The sequence below is a fragment of the Chiloscyllium punctatum genome, unplaced genomic scaffold (assembly GCF_047496795.1).
Source record: "Chiloscyllium punctatum isolate Juve2018m unplaced genomic scaffold, sChiPun1.3 scaffold_625, whole genome shotgun sequence".
Lineage (NCBI taxonomy): Eukaryota > Metazoa > Chordata > Chondrichthyes > Orectolobiformes > Hemiscylliidae > Chiloscyllium > Chiloscyllium punctatum.
In genome coordinates, this window is record NW_027310359.1 from 18,035 (window position 1) to 25,000 (window position 6,966).

Here is a 6,966-nt window from a genome sequence, read left to right on the forward strand (position 1 = left end):
CCGGCTTACAAGTCTCAAAGTCGGGTTGAGCAGTCACGTTCACTCCCATCGACTTTTAGACCACTTCCCACGGTTCGAAATGCACGAAAATCGGCCTGTACACGGGGGAGGCACCCGCCTCGAAGACGAGACCGTCGGCAGAACCGCCGGGTCAAACCCGGCCGAGCTACCCGGGTTAGAAGCCTCAGAGTCGGGTTGAGCAGTCACGTTCACTCCCATCGACTTTTAGACCACTTCCCACGGTTGGAAATGCACGAAAATCGGCCTGTACACGGGGGTGGCATCCGCCTCGAAGACGAGACCGTCGGCAGAACCGCCGGGTCAAACCCGGCTGAGCTACCCGGCTTACAAGTCTCAAAGTCGGGTTGAGCAGTCACATTCACTCCCATCGACTTTTGGGCAACTTCCCACGGTTCGAAATGCACAAGATTCGGCCTGAACACGGGGGACGCTCCCCCCTCGAAGGCGAGACCGTCGGCAGACCCGCCGGGTCAAACCCGGCTGAGCTACCCGGCTCGGAAGCGCCAAAGTCGGGTTGAGCAGTCACGTTCACTCCCATCCCCTTTTGGACCGCTTCCCACGGTACGAAATGCATGAAAATCGGCCTGTACACGGGGGAGGCACCCGCCTCGAAGACGAGACCGTCGGCAGAACCGCCGGGTCAAACCCGGCTGAGCTACCCGGCTTACAAGTCTCAAAGTCGGGTTGAGCAGTCACATTCACTCCCATCGACTTTTGGGCAACTTCCCACGGTTCGAAATGCACAAAATTCGGCCTGAACACGGGGGACGCTCCCCCCTCGAAGGCGAGACCGTCGGCAGAACCGCCGGGTCAAACCCGGCTGAGCTACCCGGCTTAAAAGTCTCAAAGTCGGTATGAGCAGTCACATTCACCCCCATTCCCTTTTGGACCACTTCCCACGGTTGGAAATGCATGAAAATCGGCCTGGACACGGGGGAGGCTCCCCCCTCGATGACGAGACCGTCGGCAGAACCGCCGGAACAAACCCGGCTGAGCTACCCGGCTTACAAGTCTCAAAGTCGGTATGAGCAGACACGTCCACCCCCATTCCCTTTTGGACCACTTCCCACCGTTGGAAATGCACGAAAATCGGCCTGTACACGGGGGAGGCACCGGCCTCGAAGACGAGACCGTCGGCAGAACCGCCGGATCAAACCCGGCCGAGCTACCCGGGTTAGAAGCCTCAGAGTCGGGTTGAGCAGTCACATTCACTCCCATCCCCTTTTGAACCTCTTCCCACCGTTGGAAATGCACGAAAATCGGCCTGTACACGGGGGAGGCTCCCCCCTCGAAGGCGAGACCGTCGGCAGAACCGCCGGGTCAAACCCGGCTGAGCTACCCGGCTTAAAAGTCTCAAAGTCGGGTTGAGCAGTCACATTCACTCCCATCGACTTTTGGGCAACTTCCCACCGTTGCAAATGCATGAAAATCGGCCTGTACACGGGGGAGGCTCCGCCCTCGAAGGCGAGACCGACGGCAGAACCGCCGGGTCAAACCCGGCCGGGCTACCCGGGTTAGAAGCCTCAGAGTCGGGTTGAGCAGTCGCATTCACCCCCATCCCCTTTTGAACCTCTTCCCACCGTTGGAAATGCACGAAAATCGGCCTGTACACGGGGGAGGCACCGGCCTCGAAGACGAGACCGTCGGCAGAACCGCCGGATCAAACCCGGCCGAGCTACCCGGGTTAGAAGCCTCAGAGTCGGGTTGAGCAGTCACATTCACTCCCATCCCCTTTTGAACCTCTTCCCACCGTTGGAAATGCACGGAAATCGGCCTGTACACGGGGGAGGCTCCCCCCTCGAAGGCGAGACCGTCGGCAGAACCGCCGGGTCAAACCCGGCTGAGCTACCCGGCTTACAAGTCTCGAAGTCGGGTTGAGCAGTCACATTCACTCCCATCCCCTTTTGGGCAACTTCCCACCGTTGCAAATGCATGAAAATCGGCCTGTACACGGGGGAGGGAGCCGCCTCGAAGACGAGACCGTCCGCAGAACCGCTGGATCAAACCCGGCTGAGCTACCAGGCTCGGAAGCGCCAAAGTCGGTATGAGCAGTCACATTCACTCCCATCCCCTTTTGGGCCACTTCCCACGGTTCGAAATGCACGAAAATCGGACTGAACACGGGGGAGGCTCCCCCCTCCAAAACGAGACCATCGGCAGAATCGACGGGTCAAACCCGGCCGAGCTACCCGGGTTAGAAGCCTCAGAGTCGGGTTGAGCAGTCACGTTCACTCCCATCCCCTTTTGGACCTCTTCCCACCGTTGGAAATGCACGAAAATCGGCCTGTACACGGGGGAGGGTCCGCCCTCGAAGGCGGGACCGTCGGCAGAACCGCCGGGTCAAACCCGGCTGAGCTACCCGGCTTACAAGTCTCAAAGCCGGGTTGAGCAGTCACGTCCACCCCCATTCCCTTTTGGACCACTTCCCACGGTTGGAAATGCACGAAAATCGGCCTGGACACGGGGGAGGCTCCCCCCTCGATGACGAGACCGTCGGCAGAACCGCCGGGTCAAACCCGGCCGAGCTATCCGGGTTAGAAGCCTCAAAGTCGGGTTGAGCAGTCACGTCCACCCCCATCCCCTTTTGGACCACTTCCCACGGTTCGAAATGCACGAAAATCGGCCTGTACACGGGGGAGGCACCCGCCTCGAAGACGAGACCGTCGGCAGACCCGCCGGATCAAACCCGGCCGAGCTACACGGCTTACAAGTCTCAATGTCGGTATGAGCAGTCACGTCCACCCCTATTCCATTTTGGACCACTTCCCACGGTACGAAATGCATGAAAATCGGCCTGTACACGGGGGAGGCACCCGCCTCGAAGACGAAACCGTCGGCAGAACCGCCGGGTCAAACCCGGCTGAGCTACCCGGCTCGGAAGCGCCAAAGTCGGGTTGAGCAGTCACATTCACTCCCATCGACTTTTGGGCAACTTCCCACGGTTCGAAATGCACAAAATTCGGCCTGAACACGGGGGACGCTCCCCCCTCGAAGGCGAGACCGTCGGCAGAACCGCCGGGTCAAACCCGGCTGAGCTACCCGGGTCGGAAGCGCCAAGGTCGGTATGAGCAGTCACATTCACTCCCATCCCCTTTTGGACCGCTTCCCACGGTTTGAAATGCACGAAAATCGGCCTGTACACGGGGGAGGCTCCGCCCTCGAAGGCGAGACCGACGGCAGAACCGCCGGGTCAAACCCGGCCGGGCTACCCGGGTTAGAAGCCTCAGAGTCGGGTTGAGCAGTCACATTCACCCCCATCCCCTTTTGAACCTCTTCCCACCGTTGGAAATGCACGAAAATCGGCCTGTACACGGGGGAGGCGCCCCTCTCGAAGGCGAGACCGACGGCAGAACCGCCGGGTCAAACCCGGCCGAGCTACCCGGGTTAGAAGCCTCAGAGTCGGGTTGAGCAGTCACATTCACCCCCATCCCCTTTTGAACCTCTTCCCACCGTTGGAAATGCACGAAAATCGGCCTGTACACGGGGGAGGCCCCCCTCTCGAAGACGAGACCGTCGGCAGACCCGCCGGATCAAACCCGGCCGAGCTACACGGCTTACAAGTCTCGATGTCGGTATGAGCAGTCACGTCCACCCCCATTCCCTTTTGGACCACTTCCCACGGTACGAAATGCATGAAAATCGGCCTGTACACGGGGGAGGCACCCGCCTCGAAGACGAGACCGTCGGCAGAACCGCCGGGTCAAACCCGGCTGAGCTACCCGGCTCGGAAGCGCCAAAGTCGGGTTGAGCAGTCACATTCACCCCCATCCCCTTTTGGGCCACTTCCCACGGTTCGAAATGCATGAAAATCGGCCTGTACACGGGGGACGCTCCCCCCTCGAAGGCGAGGCAGTCGGCAGAACCGCCGGGTCAAACCCGGCTGAGCTACCCGGGTTAGATGCCTCAAAGTCGGGTTGAGCAGTCACATTCACCCCCATCCCCTTTCGGCCCCCTTCCCACGGTTGGAAATGCATGAAAATCGGCCTGTACACGGTGGGCGCTCCCCCCTCGAAGGTGAGACCTTCGGCAGAACCGCCGGGTCAAATCCTGCCGAGCTACCCGCGTTAGAGGTCTCAATGTCGGCTTCAGCAGTCACATTCAATCCCATTCCCGTTTGGACCTCTTCCCGCCGATGGAAATGCACAAAATTCGGCCTGAACACGCGGGGCGCTCCCCCCTCGAAGGCGAGACCGTCGCCAGAACCGCCGGGTCAAATCCGGCTGAGCTACCCGCGTTACAGGTCTCAAAGTCGGGTTGAGCAGTCACGTTCACCCCCATCCCCTTTCGGACCCCTTCCCACGGTTGGAAATGCATGAAAATCGGCCTGTACACGGTGGGCGCTCCCCCCTCGAAGGTGAGACCTTCGGCAGAACCGCCGGGTCAAATCCGGCCGAGCTACCCGCGTTAGAGGTCTCAATGTCGGCTTCAGCAGTCACATTCAATCCCATTCCCGTTTGGACCTCTTCCCGCCGATGGAAATGCACAAAATTCGGCCTGAACACGCGGGACGCTCCCCCCTCGAAGGTGAGACCTTCGGCAGAACCGCCGGGTCAAATCCGGCCGAGCTACCCGCGTTAGAGGTCTCAATGTCGGCTTCAGCAGTCACATTCAATCCCATTCCCGTTTGGACCTCTTCCCGCCGATGGAAATGCACAAAATTCGGCCTGAACACGCGGGACGCTCCCCCCTCGAAGGCGAGACCGTCGCCAGAACCGCCGGGTCAAATCCGGCTGAGCTACCCGCGTTACAGGTCTCAAAGTCGGGTTGAGCAGTCACGTTCACCCCCATCCCCTTTCGGACCCCTTCCCACGGTTGGAAATGCATGAAAATCGGCCTGTACACGGTGGGCGCTCCCCCCTCGAAGGTGAGACCTTCGGCAGAACCGCCGGGTCAAATCCGGCCGAGCTACCCGCGTTAGAGGTCTCAATGTCGGCTTCAGCAGTCACATTCAATCCCATTCCCGTTTGGACCTCTTCCCGCCGATGGAAATGCACAAAATTCGGCCTGAACACGCGGGACGCTCCCCCCTCGAAGGTGAGACCTTCGGCAGAACCGCCGGGTCAAATCCGGCCGAGCTACCCGCGTTAGAGGTCTCAATGTCGGCTTCAGCAGTCACATTCAGTCCCATTCCCGTTTGGACCTCTTCCCGCCGATGGAAATGCACAAAATTCGGCCTGAACACGCGGGACGCTCCCCCCTCGAAGGCGAGACCGTCGCCAGAACCGCCGGGTCAAATCCGGCCGAGCTACCCGCGTTAGAGGTCTCAATGTCGGCTTCAGCAGTCACATTCAATCCCATTCCCTTTTGGAACACTTCCCGCCGTTAACAATGCACGATATTCGGCCTGAACACGCGGGACGCTCCCCCCTCGAAGGTGAGACCTTCGGCAGAACCGCCGGGTCAAATCCGGCCGAGCTACCCGCGTTAGAGGTCTCAATGTCGGCTTCAGCAGTCACATTCAATCCCATTCCCGTTTGGACCTCTTCCCGCCGATGGAAATGCACAAAATTCGGCCTGAACACGCGGGGCGCTCCCCCCTCGAAGGCGAGACCGTCGCCAGAACCGCCGGGTCAAATCCGGCTGAGCTACCCGCGTTACAGGTCTCAAAGTCGGCTTCAGCAGTCACATTCAATCCCATTCCCTTTTGGAACACTTCCCGCCGTTAACAATGCACGATATTCGGACTGAACACGGGGGCCGGTCCGCCCTCGAAGTCAACACCGTCCGCAGAACCGCCGGGGCAAATCCGGCTGAGCTACCCCGCCCCCGAACACTCAAAGTCCCTCTGAAGCCTTGCATTCGCCTCCTTGGAAAATTGACGTCAAACATTACCAAAATCGGGGGCACGAGCACTAAAGCTAAGTCTCACCCTTTCCCTATCCCTAACCAGGAACCGAACGCCCACCCTCAGCCTCACACCAACGCCGGTGCCACTCCAGACAGACACACCCTTCAAAACCACACCCATCCGGCCATGCAACTCAAAAAGGGTCCAAATTCAGAAACACCCCCTTCAAAAGGCACTCCATCCTCGGCCACACCACCGGGACATGCTCCCCTCGGCGATAATTAAGCCCCCACCACTATTTGAAGCCAACTGCAGCCGCAACTCGAACGGAGAAATCAGTAACCAATTCAAAAATGCGCTTGGTTACTGATTTCTACTGAGCCGAAAAAATTCTAAGTGTCGGTGGTTACTGATTTGTACCGACCCGAAAATATTCTAAGTGTCAGTGGTTACTGATTTATACCAAGTCGAAAATATTCTAAGTGTCAGTGGTTACTGATTTATACCGACTCGAAAAAATTCTAAGTGTCGGTGGTTACTGATTTATACCAACTCGAAAAAATTCTAAGTGTCGGTGGTTACTGATTTATACCAACTCGAAAAAATTCTAAGTGTCAGTGGTTACTGATTTATACCAAGTCGAAAATATTCTAAGTGTCGGTGGTTACTGATTTATACCAACTCGAAAATATTCTAAGTGTCAGTGGTTACTGATTTATACCAACCCGAAAATATTCTAAGTGTCAGTGGTTACTGATTTATACCAACTCGAAAAAATTCTAAGTGTCAGTGGTTACTGATTTATACCAACCCGAAAAAATTCTAAGTGTCGGTGGTTACTGATTTATACCAACTCGAAAAAATTCTAAGTGTCGGTGGTTACTGATTTATACCAAGTCGAAAAAATTCTAAGTGTCAGTGGTTACTGATTTATACCGACTCGAAAATATTCTAAGTGTCGGTGGTTACTGATTTATACCAAGTCGAAAATATTCTAAGTGTCAGTGGTTACTGATTTATACCGACCCGAAAATATTCTAAGTGTCAGTGGTTACTGATTTATACCAACTCGAAAAAATTCTAAGTGTCAGTGGTTACTGATTTATACCAACCCGAAAAAATTCTAAGTGTCGGTGGTTACTGATTTATACCAACCC